Source organism: Cervus canadensis, chromosome 5 (genome assembly GCF_019320065.1).
Source record: "Cervus canadensis isolate Bull #8, Minnesota chromosome 5, ASM1932006v1, whole genome shotgun sequence".
Lineage (NCBI taxonomy): Eukaryota > Metazoa > Chordata > Mammalia > Artiodactyla > Cervidae > Cervus > Cervus canadensis.
Window position 1 is genome coordinate 77,150,235 of NC_057390.1, and position 17,074 is coordinate 77,167,308.

Consider the following 17,074-nt stretch of genomic DNA (forward strand, 5'->3'; position numbering starts at 1 on the left):
CTGTGGCAGAGTGAAGAATTGGAGCACAAAGGAATGCTTGAAATGCAGTTTGTTATTTGGGAAATAGAGTTGAACCTGACAAGGATTCTAGAAACAGGTAAATAAAAACTATAATCAACATGTGATCTTGTAAAAGACTTGCTATCTTATGAAGTCTCAGTTTTCACATTTTTTAGATGGGGATGTTAATAAAAATACCCACTCCATAGCATTGTTTTGAGGGCAAAATGAGATATGGTATAAAAGTTAGGTATGTTTCAAATTATGGAGAAGGCAATGACACCCCACTCTAGTACTCTTGCCTGGAAAATCCCTTGTATAGAGGAGCCTGGTAGGCTGCAGTCCATGGGGTCGCGAAGAGTCAGACACGACTGAACGACTTCACTTTCACTTTTCACTTTCATGCATTGGAGAAGGAAATGGCAACCCACTTCAGTGTTCCTGCCTGGAGAATCCCAGGGTCAGGGGAGCTGGGTGGGCTGCCATCTATGGGTCACACAGAGTTGGACACGACTGAAGTGACTTAGCAGCAGCAGGGCTTCCCTGATAGCTCAGTTTGTAAAGAATCCACCTGCAATGCAGGAGACCTGAGTTTGATCCCTGGGTTGGGAAGATCCTCTGGAGAAGGGAAATGCTACCCACTCCAGTATTCTGACCTAGAGAATTCCACGAACTGGGATCCATGGGGTTGCAAAGAGTCAGACATGACTGAGTGACTTTCACTTTCATTTTCATGGTAAATTTATATAGTAGCATGCCATGCGCCATTTAAATAATACTATAGAATAATGACACAAAAAGCTATCAGTGAAAAAAGAAGTGACGACATTAACCCCAAACTCATCATTTGTGCTTGTGTGACTGGGTCTGTAGAAACCTTCATTTATTTTGATTTTTCAAGAAGCATCAACTCTCTACCCATAAACAAGAGACAGGGGAACTTGAAGACATATTCTGAACTTATATGACTCCAGATTCACTGACAGGTGTTTACACTCAGTACTGTTTCTTGCAATGTACAGGACTGTGGTTAAGACAGAAAGCTGTCCACCAAATATTTACTCCCCTTCCTGGACATTGTAGAACTAGGTGCCTAACGGTTTGACAGCTCTGCAAACCTACTCCCACCTCCTTGTACAGACAAGTACCTGGCAAATATGAGCAAAAATAATATGCCATTTCCAGACTTGACCCCTAAATACTCATGCTCCTTCATGTTTTTTTCTCTCTTCTGGCTGTCCACAGTGGATGAGGTGATTCTGAAAATCACATGTCCAAGATAATAAAGTTTCTGATAGCCTAGGTCTTTGAAGGGGTGCCTGGAGAGGAGCCATTCCACTGACCTTTATACTAGTCTAAGACCGGAAAAGGGTCTATTGTGCTTGACATGGTATTTACTTTAGGGCTTAGCTGTTATAGCAGTCTGCCTACCATAACTAATACACTGGAATTTGATAGTTTACCTTTTTGATATTTTCCAAGCCCTGAGCACAATGTTATATTTTATTTCCTGCTATGAAAGAAAGAAAAAAAAAATCCAATCTCATACTGAGTATTATTGAGACAATTTTCTAGCTATATTTGGTTATCTCTGACTCTTACTGGCTGCTCCCACAGAGGTTACTCAAGCAATTTTCTCGACTTGTTTTCATTTTATAAGATCTTCTGATCAAAGTTCTTAAATATATATTTAAAGTGCTTTCATGATAGATACAAATATAAATCTTTTCTAAGTAATTTTCCATCTCTCTCATTAAAAAAATTATATCAGGATGTGGGAAAGAGAGCACATAATCAAAAGGATAAAGTAAGAAATGACCTTGAATACAAAGTTTATGTCTTTCATCAACCTTCTCCATGAGCTTTAGTGAGATATTTAATTTTATAAGGAACTGTTCTGTGCACTAAAGTGGAATGCATAATTTAAGTTCCCTAAGAAATTCTTTCAGCCTTTTTTTTGTTTTGTTTTGTTTTAGTTCTTGGCAGACAGCCAAAACTTGAAATAAGAATTATAGATTCTGAACAGTATTAAGGGGAAAATTTAGGAATGTGCTATATTCCTACATTTTAGATTTCAATTTTTTAAAATAAAGTAAGGAAATGAGAATACCTCACCTTTTTCACTGAAAAGAAATGGGCATTGTGATCCTTTGAAGATGAGACATGAATCATTTATGGGGTCCTTGGAGATACTGGGTTATTTGCCAAGCTATTTCCTGGGCTTAATACTCTATTCTAACTTGAACCATTATAACATTTCAGTTTTTTGACATCTTCCAAATGTATTTATCTTTCAAAAAATGTCTGTTTCCCCCCTTTCCCTGCTGGAATAAAGTTGTCATGCTTGGTTGCTTTTGCCAAATGACCCCTCCTCATAAACGTGATGACTTTTTCTTTTTGGCCACTTAAAAGCATTCAACACTTTTTGTCTGTCTTTTTCTTTCCTTGAATTTTCTGACACTATTTAAATCTTGTTTTTTCATCTAGACCCCAGGTATTCAGAAGCCCTTCTATATTCTAGAGCTTAAAATAAGCCAAGAGCTGAGTGAGTGTGAGCTCTGGGGACAAATCAAGAAAGGAAATTTCCTCTAGTCCCTCCATCGCTGACTAAAAACCAGAAACTAAGCGTTATTGAATGATTAGTTTCTCATGAAAAAATCCATTTATATGGGGGCATCTTAGTACATTTTAATATTGGTTTTATTCACTTTGGAATTTCTTTAAAATTCCATTTATATTGCATATGTCTGCTACAGGAGTGAAAAGACATCTCTCAGGCAAAAATGCCTTTCTTAACGAGGTATTGTTTATGGAACCCCTCCTTTGTTGCGAGCCCTGGGGTCAGAGTTGCAGTCAGCCATGGACAGATGAATGTGAAGAGACAGAGGTAGTAATGCTAATGAAGTTCTCTGAGTTTTCAGAAAGCATACTATCTGTTAAAGATAGAACGATAATTACAATTACCCAGACACAAAGCAGGATTTTGATAAGTGACATAACGGAGTATCTAAGCTGTTATTTCTAAAGGGAGAAAAAGTTTATACCTAATTGAGATAGAAGTTTTCAGTAAGTAGTAGCGTCTGAGAGTAGCCTTGTAGGATGCAGGCACTAAAAGCAAAGCAAGAGGATTACATTTGATTCTGATTTGAAATTAGATGAGAAAAAACAACCCAGGGACATCTGTGATTATTCTGACTGACCATAATTAGAGTTAAAGTGAGGGAGAGGGATCTAATTAATTAAAATAGGTCCTAGGGATTTCCACTTTGCAAAGCTTTCAAAATCCGTTTAGGCATTGTTACTTCTCAGGCGCCCTCCTTGTTGTTCTTTTTCCATCTTCAGTATCACGTGTTATGCTGTATCACTTCTGTTGGTACATTTGCCACTCCATTTGGGCATTTATTTTTTGGGGGTATTTAAAAAGCATTTATTCTTTTTATATTCTTTTTTTAAGTTATATTTTTGATTGGAGAATAATTGCTTTACAATTGTGTGTTGACTTCTGCCATATAACAACTTGAATCAGCCATAAATATACATATGTCCCCTCCCTCTTGAACCTTCTCCCCACTTCTTACCCCATCCCACCCCTCTAGGCTGTCACAGACTACTGTGTTGAGCTTCTTGTGTTATATAGCAACTTCCTTTTAGCTATCTATTTTACATATGGTAATGTATGTTTCAATGGTACTCTCTCAATTCGTCCCACCCTTTCCTTCTCACACTGTGTCCAATGTCTGTTCTCTATGTCTGTGTCTCTATTCTTGCCCTGCAAATAGGTTTATCAGTACCATTTTTCTAGATTCAACTACCCAGCAATCCCACTACTGGGCATACCCTGAGAAAACCATAATTGAAAAAGACACATGTACCCCAGTGTTAATTGTAGCTCAATTTACAATAGCTAGGACATGGAAGCATCCTAAGATGTCCATTGACAGATGAATGGATAAAGACGTTGTGGTACATATATACAACAGAATATTACTCAGCCGTATAAAGGAACATATTTAAGTCAGTTCTAGTGAGGTGGATGAACCTAGAGTCTGTTATACAGAGTGAAGTAAGTCAGAAAGAGAAAAACAAATATTATACATTAATACATTTGAGAATATATTTGCTGACATTCTCTCAAGTAGACAGAAAGTTCATTGAGACAGAAGCAATATCTTATCTCTGTGTTTCTGGAAACAGGGTGAGTGCCTACTCTATAGGAAGGCAATAAATCTTTGTGGAAGTCAATTAAATTTAATCAAGAGATCTTTTGTCTAAATTTAGTCTTTTCCCAGGATACTGTTGAGTTAAATGTGATTAGATGCCTCATGAAGTTATTGAAAAGCCCCAATAAAATTTTTAAAATACATCTTCAGTTTTGGTGTAAACTTTAACTGTAGGCTTGATTCATAAATAAATCAACTGTATTAAGTAAAAAAAATGTTTAATAATGGGCTATGATTTTACCAAGGACATAAGTGGGTAGCTGGAAGCCATTTCATAGCAGATTACCAGAAATATGAAATCTTCCCAAAGTCTAAAAGTTGCAGAATGATTCACCTAGAAACTATATAATTATTTCAGCTATTAAAATTTTTATCTAAGGCAATTTCTATTTACAGAGCAATGTATAGCAAAGACATTTGTGTGTCTGAGTGAAATGGATGCATAATTCCTCTAATTTAAATCACTTTAGATCATATCATTTAAGTCTATTTAGCTCAGAACAGAAAGGGTTGTATAATAATAAAAAAAACAAAACTGAAGGTTAAAAGAATTAATCACTTTTAAAACCTCAAAATTTTGTATTTGATGATTCATAAAGCTTTTTAAAGTAAATTTTAGGATAAATTATAAGAAATTGAACTTCGCAGTTAGACAGACCATGGTTTTCTTCCCTGTCTTGTACCTTACTAGCTGTTTGGCCCTATATACTGAACCACACTGGATGTCAGTAACACATCTATGAAGTAGCTGCAATATATATCTGGCAGGATTGTTTTTGGAATTAAATAAGATTATGACTTCCCTGGTGGCTAAGACAGTGAAAAGTCTTTCAGCAATGCTGGAGACCCAGGTTCAATCCCTGGGTCAGGAAGGTCCCCTGGAGAAGGAAATGGCAACCCACTCCAGTATTCTTGCCTGGAGAATCCTATGGACAGAGGAGTCTGGTGGGCTACAGTTCATGGGGTCACAAAGAGTCAGACACGACTGAACAACTAACACTTTTACCTTTTTTCATGTGTGTGAAATGCCTAGATCCCTGGTCATCTGTTATCTGTGCTCAGAAAATATTGCCATCATTACAAAACATGCTTACAAAGGGATGATCCTGGACAATTCTCAGGACAGATGACACTGACAAGAAGTGGGGTATATTTTTATTCAACCTTAAGGAAGAAAAACTGATGATAATGCGAGAGATATGTGGGGTTACTCTAATTACTGAGTGTTGACAATCTGTGTATGTCTCTGTACTGTTTTAATTTGTTCCTTGAAGACATCTCAATTCTTCCCATGACATGTGAAGGAATTATCCTAACTTTAGATACAAAATCCAGAGGCAGATGCTGTTAACCATAAGCTCAGCTTTTCAAGGCATCAGTTTCATTGGAGACAGCTCTGTAAACTGACGCAAGAGTGAGCAAATGGTTTTAAGTTGCAGGATGACAAACTACTCTGGCTTGGCCAATACCGAGGGGATTTCTGGGAAATAGGATTTTCAGATGTTACAACCAGAAAAATCCCTGTGCAGGGCAAGGCACAAGGACAAACCTGGTCATCCACTGGGGATTCATAAAGCCCCCAGAACTTGGAGGCAGTGGGGGGTATGCTGTGGGCTGTGTGGAAGGGGAATTCTGGCCCTTTAAACAGTATTCTGTAAGGTGGGTCGCAAGGGCTGTTTACCTAGTTTCTCACCCTTTGGTTATCAGCATCTCTAAATGTGTGTGAATTTCTCTTTATTTCAATCTGCAATTACATGTTAAGTTCCAAGATTATTTTCCTTCTGTTTGAACATTTCTCTTTAGAAGATTTATTTTAGTTCAGGTTTGTTGGTGGAAGATTCTCTCTTTTTCTATAAGTGTGGTTACTTCATCTTCATTTTTTAATGGCATTTTCACTGAGTATAGAATTTCATTTGGCATTTCTTTCTCTTTCATAATTTTAAATATATCTTTTCATTTTTGTTTCCATTATTTCTATCAAGAAGTCAGCAGTTTCATATCCTCCTTTGTAGATAACACATCTGTATTTCTCCAGCTAGTTTTAAATGTTTCTCTTTTCCTATGTTTCCTACCAGTTTGTCTATCATGTACTCTGCTTCCATTTTCTTTGCATATATTCTTCTCTAAAATATTCAGGGATATTTGAATCTGTGAGATAGTATCTTTCATCAATATGGAAAAAAAAAATTTCAGTCACTCTGTCTTCTCCATCCTTTTTATCCTATCCTTCTGGGTCTCTGAATGAATGAATGAATGAGTCAGTCACTCAGTCATGTCTGACTCTTTGCGACCCCATGGACTGCAGCCCACCAGGCTCCTCTGTCCACAGAATTCTCCAGGCAAACATACTGGAGTGGGTTGCCATTTTCCATTCCCAAGGGATGTATCTTCCTGACCCAGGGACTGAACCTGGGTCTCCCGCATTGCAGGCAGATTCTTTACCATCTAAGCCTATCCTTCTGAGCCTCTAGTTTACAATATTCATCTAACTTAATTTCAGATTTGGAAATTGTTAGTGAAAAACTTCCATTTTTTCCCTATATATTGTAATACTTTAGTAAATTCTCAACAATCATATCTATTTTCTCCTATTTTGAAATAGCTATAATATCTTCATTACCCATGTACCTATTTCTAATGATTTTTTCCCCTCATGGATTCCAGTCATATACTTTTTTCCTCTTGGCATATCTATTAATTCTTGACTGAATGACAAAGGTTGTATAAGGAAGCTATTTAGAGGTTATTTTTCCTCTAAATGAGCTCATTCTTTTTTTAGTTAGTGATTATTATTTTCATTCAATCAGAGGCTGTCCCAGTGTGAGTCCTAGAAAGGTTGGGCGGACCATTAAATCATTCCTGACCTTTCAGAGTTTTTAACTGAGAGCATAGAATAATCTATGTAGGGAGCTTGAGGGATTTGGGGCGAATCAAATTAAAAGGTATGACCACAATATCCTTGATTCAGTGGCACTTGGACAGGATGGCATGAAATGAGGAGCTCCTCGCTGGATGAGACCTTCTAGACACATGTCATGGAGGGCACTATTCAGAAGGGGAGGTGGTTACAGGAACTCCTAGGAGACAGAAGAATCAGAGAGGAGGCTTAGAAGCAGGGTGGGGAGTATCAAGGTCATTGTGTTCCAAAGGAGAACAGTGGTTTGGGACCTTATGACTAGTAACTGTCCAGGGAGGTTTTATGGGATATACAAAGCAGGCAGGCTCTAAATGGCTAAAAATCTGCATGTTCGAGCTATTTTTAAAATATCAATAATTGGATCTGTAAAAAGTTTGGAGCAGTCAGGTTTTTGAGCTAAGGGTCCCAGTCTGTAGTGAAGAAATAAACAAATAAGGGCCAACACACAGAAGCCATCTTTGGCTCATCGATATAATAGTCTACAAGCTCCTTTTCTGGAAGAGGAAGTTGATGGAGGCAAATGATCCAGGGTCTATATGAAAAACAGTGATAACTGTGGCTGGTCAGAATGTGGAATACATGAAATGGAATAATGGGGGCATAGCTGTTGTTGCTTAGTTGCTAAATCATGTCCTATTCTTTGTGACCCCATGGACTATAACCCACCAGGCTCCTCTGTCCATGGAATTTCCCAGGCAAGAAAACTGGAGTGGATTGCCATTTCCTCCTTTAGGGGATATTCCCGACACAGGAATTGAACCTGGGTCTCCAGCTTGACAGGCAGATTCTTTACTACTGAGTCACCAGGGAAGCCCAGTGAGGACATAGTATGGATCAATCGATGCTTGAATTTAGAACACCACTGCTCATTATGCATACATAACAGATTTATCATATGGACCCAATACTGTTGTGATAACAGGCTTTCACAGACTCTGATTTATTCTTTTTCCCAATTTTATGTCCTCCTACTCCCTTTCTCTGAAGTTTATTTACACATTTCATAAGAAAACAGATGCTCCAACTAAATAAAATCATTCTGGCGAAAAATATTTCCCTTCTATTACTTGTGCCTTTAAAGAATAATGAGGTATTATTCTTTTCTCTTCCAAATTCTTAGTGGATTATTTATGTTTTCTTTTGAAAATTCTCACTCTTAATTGGTTCCCAAGATACTTCCAGAAGTTTGTTTTGCTCATTAAGCCTCCTGTCCTGGATGAGGAACTTGGAAATAGTTTGTTTCAAAGTGAAGTATGTTTGCTATTTAAGTTTACATGGGGAGCAGAGCCAATGATAACCTTAGGGAATACTTGAAAACTTGGAATAACCTTGAGGACACAAAAAGATCATTCCCTAGGATAAAAAGTAGCATTCTGACAACTTTAGTGTATTGTGGAGAGGCAGCAAGAAACCAGAGAAAAAGGAAAAAGAAAAACAAACAAAACCCTACTCTGTTTAAGAATCAAAATCTATATGCTGAAACTGGCTGAGTCTTTGATTAGCTGTGTAATGACATGACGGGGGCTTCCCAGATGGCGTTAGTGGTAAAGAACGCCCCTGCCAATGCAGGAGACGTAGGAGACGTGGATTCGACCCCTGGGTTGGTAAGATCCCCTGGAGGAGGGCAGGACAACACACTCCAGTCTTCTTGCCTGGAGAATCCCATGGACAGAGGAGCCTACAATCCATAGGGCAAAGAGTTGGACCCAACTGAAATGACTTGCCATGAACACAAGATGTGGCAATTCCCCTCCTGAAAAACATACCATTACAGCGTGGGTGCATCTTTTCCTTCAAAGTAGGAGGATCTATATTGTATTATTTTATATTCTATTAGAACAATTCTATTTTCATTTGAAGGGTGTCTTTTGAGACTGTGAAGTGGAATCTATCATATTCTGGGATCATTGCTGGGTCACAGGACAAGCCTTAATTAAGGCTGCTAATGATATTCTGTTCTCTCTGGTCATCTAAATCTGGAGATATGACTTCAGAGCTGTGTTCTGACTATCGTGACATAGAGCTCTATCCCTGGTGGTGGATAAGAGTATGTAGACAGAGAGGGGGACTGGGGAGGCATGACTTTCAGAGCTCATGCTCTAAGAGCATCCATGGATTATATGTTCATCTTTACATCAACACATACATCAATTATTGTAGTTTTAAATCTCAATATCCACTAGAGTAAAAGCTCATGCATTGTTCTTCAAGTTGTCTTAGCTATTCTCAACTGTTAGAGTTTTGTGTAAATCTCAAAATCAACCCATCAATTTCTATAAGGAAACTTTTCTTTGATTTCAATCCTAATTCTCATAATTTTCATTATGGAGGTGCAAGTACTATTTCATCTTAATATAAAACATAGATAACACTTCTTAAAGGAGAAAAGAACATTTTATTCTCCCCAGCAGACTGTTAGAGCAAGGAAAGGAATAATATTAGGTAAATACAAATCTTTAAGGTTTTGAAACCACATTTAATTCATTATTTTCATGGCATTAGTATAATACTTTATGTTGCCTTTCTTAACAGTTGACTTTAATGTGGAAATCCTTAAGTTATTATTTATCAACTCACTCATGTCAGTCCAACTTTTTGAAGCCTATCAATCATGCTAGTTAATGTATCTAAATTAGTATCAAGGACCTTTAAAACTCAACCCCAAAATTCAACCAAAACTATGCTTGAAGGTCCAAGTTTTTTTTTAATAAGACATCTATTCTAATTTCTGTTTTAAAAATGATCCAATTAAGGTAAAAGAAAATCAAATAACTTGTCTAAGATTGCATGCCTAAGAAATAAGTGGGAGCTAAAATGGAACTCTAGACTCCTTATCTATGCAATCTGATGCATTTTAATATCACATTTTGCTTCTCCCAAGCCTTTCAGACTGTTGCCTTGGCCTTGTCATTCCTTCCAAAATGAATAGACTCTCCTCCATCTTCATCCAGTGAGAGTCTGTTTACTTATGAACTTACAGCACCTGGACTGTCTTGCCTCAGAAACTGCTACAGATAACCTGAGTCAATAGTGGTCTTTCCTCATTGCATTCTCAGAACTCTTTGTAGCAAGACTGCAAACACCAGTATGACAGGGACTGATTATTATATATTCAGTATTCACACTGCTGAGGATAAGTACTCACTGCCTGTTTAATAAATGAATGAACTAAAGAATTCAGTGACTAGAACAGTTGTCTTAATATATATATATATAATATATATGTATATATGTGTGTGTAATATATAATATATATGTATAGTATAAATATATATGTATATACATATACATTTGGGATTATGGAGGGGATGGACAGAGACAGTTAACTACGAAAAAAAATCCAGGTAATTGCTCCTCTTAAATGAGAAGAAAATTAGTATCGTTCACAAGGAAATTCTGTGTGTTGGTTGCTGATACATTTGCTGTTTTCCATCTAGTGACAGCTCTCTCCCAGTGTGCTCTGCTGGGGCTGGAATGGCTGTCTTCAAGCTCTGGGGACAGTGTGTTCTTTACAGTTTTACAAACAGCAACATGGGCTGTTCTAAGTCCTATCAGATTTTGAATCAATGCTTTTAGCCTCTCCTTAAGATAAACCAGAAGTTCATTCTTTGTAGAAAAATGAGAATGTGCCTTGTTTGTTGTAAGGACATAGGTCATCCAAAAAGGCAAACAGTTTTCAAATTAAAGATGGTATCTTGTGTATTGGAGAAAACAGGAATGCGAAGGCTGCCCAGAGCTGTAGGAAGAACACGCCTCTCTCTGGTTGGGAGCTACTGCTGCCTTGCTGTCTTGGGAACTAGGACAAGTCACTTAATCTTTTAGGGCCTCAGTCTTTCAGTATCCAAGTGAGAGAGAATTTTCTTGTGTCAGGGTAAGGATTATACAAGAGATGACATACGCGGACGTGCTCTGTGAACTAGACAGCACTGGATAACGCTGAGGACTTGTTCATATTGGAAACAACCACTGATGTGGTCGACTAATGACTGAATTGCAGAGTTGAAGTCCTGAAGCTGAGATCTGAAAAGTTAAAAGTTGACTTTCTCTGGAGCCAAGCAGTGGAGGATGGGAAGGGGGCTGTGGCTCCTCTCGTTTGACCTCTCTCCACCCAAGTCTCCATAGAATAATAGAGTTTGTAAGTCACTGTCTTATCTTATTCGAGTCTCACTACTCACTTATGTTTATTATTAATCCTGCTTTAGAAATCACAAACCTGAAACTTGTATGTCTTGCCCCGGGTCACACAATCAATACGTAGGTCAGCTGAAACCTCTACACAGGTCATCTGATTTCAAATTACATGTTTCTAGGAGAGGACGATGACTTTATTCATTGTGTGACAACAACAGCCAGGGAATAATAAACCATGCATTTACAAAAACTGACTCTAGGCTTTCAAAATGGAGAGGTTAGTGTGATTATGAAAGTGTAAATCCTCTTGTGTTTGTAAACTTGTAAATACCGAGGGAAGAGGATGAATTATTTAACAATTTGTCATCTATCATTGCAAACTGAGGAAGACAGCATTTGCTGGTAGAATTTATGACTTTGACATCTTATTCTAGACTGTCCCATTGACAGATCCAGGTGTGCTGAATTTATAAGAGCTGCATCCACACAGTTCCATGAATGTAAACAAAATCTGTTCTAGAGGAAAAATTCCATTTTTACAGCTACTTATAGTAAATCTCAGAGTATTCTTATACTTCTCATTAAAATTTTACTTTGGAAGAAATCTTGAAAACCTTTTAATTCAATATCTGTCTGACTCTTAAACCCTCTCTTTGAAATCATTGGACTGTGTTTACTCAATCTCTGTTTACACCCCTCCATAGTAAAAGAGCTGTGAGTCTGGGCCAGAGGCACAGTGCAATAAGGCCATGGGGACTGGAATCAGAGACATGAGCTGAAATTCCACTTCTGTCCCTTATGTTGTAATTAAACTGGGAAAAAAATTTTTTATTGATGCATAATCCTATTAACAGACATAAGCGACACAAATTTGATCCCTGGGTTGAGAAGATCCCCTGGAGGAGGGCAGGACAACCCACTCCAGTATTCTTGCCTGGAGAATCCCATGGACAGAGGAACAGGGTGGGTTACAGTCCATGGGGTCACAACAAGTCAGACACAATTGAAGAGACTTTGCACATAAAGAATATTAATAGAGTAAATAATATGGCTGCAGGGTTTACTTAACTTCCTTAGAAGCAAAAGCCCCGTTAGATACTTGACTCGTCACTTAATAGCTATGTTCATGCTTTCATTTATTCGTTCATTCATTTACCCACAGATAACTGATTGAGCACCCACTCTATGTCAGGCCTTGTCCTAAGGACTGCAGACTCCATGTTAGATGAATCATTGCACTTGCCTTCACAGAGAATGAGGGAAAATAGAGATGATATGAGAAGATAATGGATTTAAAAGTGCTTTTGCAATGGAAAAGTCTGATAGGATTTTGTTATTATTTGTCAAGGTAGAACATTAGTTGTGATAGCATTAAAATCTGATTTCATAGCAAATGAAATTTTGGTTTAAATAAATGATGGGAATAGGTCTGGGGAAAACAGACTGCCCTGTGGGGGGGTGGGGTGCAAAGACAGAGGCATGATACGAGTGTGTCACTGACCTGTCATCCCAGGGGAGCATTGTGCCGGGTAGAGAGAGCCCTGAACTGTAGTCCTGAGTTTAGAAGGTTGTGAAATATGAAGATCCACGACGGCATAAGCAGACGACTATACACTGGGAGACGTCATCCAGTCTCTTAACCATCCAAATTTTCCCGATGTTACCAACTTCATAAATTCCTAAGAATGATGAGATTTCTTACAGAGAACTATAGAGGGCTATGCTTTGAGTGTTGGTTTTATGTGGGGCAGAATTCAGGCAATGTTCATTGAAGTGAATCAGAAAAGAATATGAAAGAGGAAGTAAGACACGAAAACTTGGAGAGGATTTTGAATTGCCCCAGCCCTGGGACTAGTATTGGGACCTTATTTAACCAGATTCAGGGGCTTCCCTGGTGGCTCAAACGGTGAAGAAGCAGACTGCAATGCAGGAGACCTAGGTTTGATCCCTGGGTCGGGAAGATCCCGTGGAGAAGGCAATGGCTATCCACTCCAGTATTCTTGCCTGGAGAATCCCACAGACAGAGGAGCCTGGCAGGTTACAGTCTGTGGGGTCACAAAGAATAGGACACGATTGAGTGACTAACACACACACACTCCCCATATCAATCCAATTTGCTGAATAGTTTGCAAAGGCAATCTAGCCTGTATTTCATACTGGGTGTGGGTCCACTAAAGTGGACAACAGGATTTCATTCTGTCATCTAAGCTGAGGAAGCAGCCCTTAAGTGGGACATGCTGTTCTCATGGCAAAAGAAAAAGAATTATATCATGGTTCTTAAAGCTTCTGCAAAGAAATGTTACATCTGCTCACGTTTCCTTGGTCAAATAAGTCACACAGCTAGGCCTGATCTCAGCGTAGCCAAAACATTTGATCTTTTTTACAGAAAGGAGAAATGAATAATTTAGAACTACAACGAAGCTTCCAAAATATCTAAGGGCAGGGAGACACCAGCCAATACCAAGATCACATGAATGCACAAACAGGGCAGTCCACAGTAAGCTATGATTTATCCGGCCCTCAAAGTGGAAAAGACGATGGAGTGGAAGGGTGATGGAGTAACAATAAAGGAGGCAGATGAAAAAAAAAAAAAATAAAAGATTGGACAGGTTCTTTTTTTTTTTTTTGGACAGGTTCTTTATGCTTTGAGTACCATGGGGAGAAGTATAAATTTTATTTTTAGAAAGTGAGTAGCTATTTATATTTATGTGGATCACTAATAATTTTAACACTTTTCTGGTGGCAACATGAAGACTGAATTGCAGAGATGAGAAATGTAGACTAAAAAATTGGTGGGATATGAGCAAAAAAGTCCAGGAGAGTAATGATAGTGGCAAGTCAATGCAAATGAAAGAATAAGGAATAATCAAAAGTTTCAGAGATGTATTTGGTAGGACATGGCTGCAGATTTGTTGTCATTGAACTGGGAAAAATTTTTACTGTTGCAAAATCCTAATAAGATAAAATTTTCAAAGGATATTAATACAGTAAATAATATGATAGCAGGGCTTACTTAGCTTTCTTAGAAGCAGAAGCCATCTTAAAAGCATATTACAATCTCATTCAGTAATGGAGACCTTGAAGAGCAAATTAAATTCACAGGCAGAGGAAAAACTCTTCCCCAAACACAGAGTGGTTCTGGTCAAGTGTTCTTTCTCTTCCTGCTCTAGCACAAATAGCTCTCTTTTTCCTTGGTACCAAGTCACTTCCCTGGTGGCTCAGATGGTAAATCTGCCTGCAATCAGGGAGACACGAGTTTGATCCCTGGGTTGGGAAGATACCCTGGAGAAGGGAATGGCAGCCCACTCCAGTATTCTTGCCTGGAGAATCCCATGGACAGAGAAGCCAAGTGGGCTACAGTCCATGGGGTCACAAAGAGTCAGATATGACTGAGCAACTAACACTTTCACTTTCAACTTTCTTCCACATTCATTGGGCTAAGATCTGACCTTCCATTTGCCAAGAATCCATGGATTTTACACAACATCATAAAGACTGCTTATAAACTTTGTTTATATCCAAGCACCTGGGTTAAAAAAATATATTTCTCTGTAATTTCCCAGAGTGAGAGGAACTTCCTTCCCATTGAGATTAGATTCATCTTGTCCTTATCGAGTTCTTCTCTGCACACACAGTCCTCTAACCTCATCGTTTTCTATATTACACACTGAATTAGTCTTGTTGCATGAATCACGTGCAAATAACATTTTAATCACATAGCACTTTTATCCACTAGTTAAATAACACCCCCTAAGTATTCTTATTACCCAGTAGCTTTTTATTCTAACTTAAGTTGAATCTCATCATCTCCCTTTGGAATATCTATGCAGGTATCTTGTTCCCTGTCCATCTCTTATATGTTGATATTTCTCAGAACACTTACTTTCCCTAGTTCCTTCTATTTGATCTAAGTTCATCAACTCTTTATATGTGTTGAGAAAAACAGGACTTATCTTTCCGATTCTCATCAGAACACATGTAGACTGGCTCTTTCATTTTGTTGATGAGCAAAGAAACTAGTTTTAGTTTCTAGCATCTAGGGAAATTGAAAGACTTTTATGTAAGATAAAGAAACAACTGCTTCTCATCATGAATTTTCTGCTTGATGTAAAATTTCTTCTCCCTGTCATTTCCAAGTTTAGTTGGAAGTTTTCATTCTCATTTATGACATAGTCACTGAGGGCTGATATTGTGTGTGTTGTTTTACTTATATTCTTTGCTTTTTGGTGCTGTTTGTGGGTCGCCTAGCAGAAATAGCACTACCTAAACTCCACTGACTAGTATCTGCATGAGTGATCCCAGTTCCGTAGAACAACAGCCCCCCAGTTCAGCAGATACAAATAACTGAGTCTTGTAGAATACTTCCTTGACTATTTCTAGTTGGAAAACAGAATTATATGTTACCTGGCTTACAGAGAGTCAGCGTTGATTCTTTTCAGGGACTTTATTCCAGAAGTATTGCCACATGTAACTAAAAATGAATCTAAGGAGTCATTTGCAGCTGATCTAATAATTAGAGATCATTTGGGGATGTCTTTTCTAAAGCAATATTTGAATATTGTAGTATGTGTCAAATATTATATGTGTGTATATATATATATATATAGTTATATGTTTAACAGTCTATGTGCTGTTAAACATAACACACCTTTCTTTAAGGTTAGAATTTGGAGAGGTCACAAAGGATTGTTAACTCATAGAATCTGAAAGGAAAGGAAATGCTAATACTTTAGAATTAACCTCAATTCCTAATAACTGTAAGTTCTTTGTCTCCAGCATTTATAGTCTACTGGACTCTCTATATATATCAGATCACTGCTGGACCTTTTCTTTGACTGCTCTGTAGAACATTCTGACTCGTGACATCTAAATTAACCCATCATATTTTCTCCCAATTTTCATTCTGTGTTGCATGTCTAAGTCTGTGAAGTCAGGAACAAGGGTGTAATCGTTAATACCTTCTTCTTTCTCACTTCTTAATTTCCAAGCTTAGTCCATATTTTCTTCAAACTTTTGAATTCATGTTCTTTTCACCTAAAGGTGCATTACAAGGAAGTTCATCTGAATTTGCCCAAATTACTCTAATAGTTGACAGTCTATTTTTAACTTTCAATCATGTTCTACTTTGTAATGATCTACATTGCATACACAGATCCTTTCTCTCCAAATAGATAAAACATTTTCCAAAGGTGAATATTACATTCCATATCCTCTGGTATTCCCTTCATGTTACTGCTGATGCTAGGGCTACAATATAAATAGATTAGAAGTTGAAATTCCTTGTAAGGAGTTCATAGCATTTTTCTTCTTCATACAAGACCTCATGCCCCAACTGTCAAAGCTGAAATTGGTCCCCTTGGCTAATTGAACTTATGTAATCCTAAACCAGTCTGTTGTAGTGCTTCCATGCTTTCAGGGCTGGGAAATTTTCAGATGCGATCAGGAGCAGCTAAGCTTCACTTTCCGTGAGTCTGCTGCCACTCCTGTGGGTATAATGTCTCTCTGTTCATCAAAAGACAATTTTTTTTTTCCTACTTAATGTACTTACCATGTGGTTTTATTAGAATGAATAGCTCTCTCCTTGTAAATGGATTTGGTTGGAAATTCAATTTCTTTCAGGGCCAGTGGGAGAGGTCTAAGGGCTATAAATATTCCTCCTCTAAACTGTTTATAAGTAAAATGGCATTGCTGCAAAAGCCAGACAAATGTCGCTCTATATCCTAAATTATGTGCAAATCCCTGGCAATCTTCTCTTTCTTTCTCTGATGATAACAGATTGCATCGTTGTCTCTCAGTCGTGAGTTAT

The 17,074-nt window shown here is 37.9% G+C and overlaps 1 long non-coding RNA gene across 1 annotated transcript in view; it reads left to right on the plus strand.

Annotated features, from left to right (window-relative positions):
* LOC122442654 overlaps positions 1 to 17,074 on the plus strand; it is a 173,938-nt gene that overhangs the window by 109,448 nt on the left and 47,416 nt on the right. Inside the window, exon 2 of the long non-coding RNA XR_006269690.1 lies at positions 10 to 97. This is a non-coding gene — a long non-coding RNA (uncharacterized LOC122442654). The remainder of the gene's footprint in view (positions 1 to 9; positions 98 to 17,074) is intronic.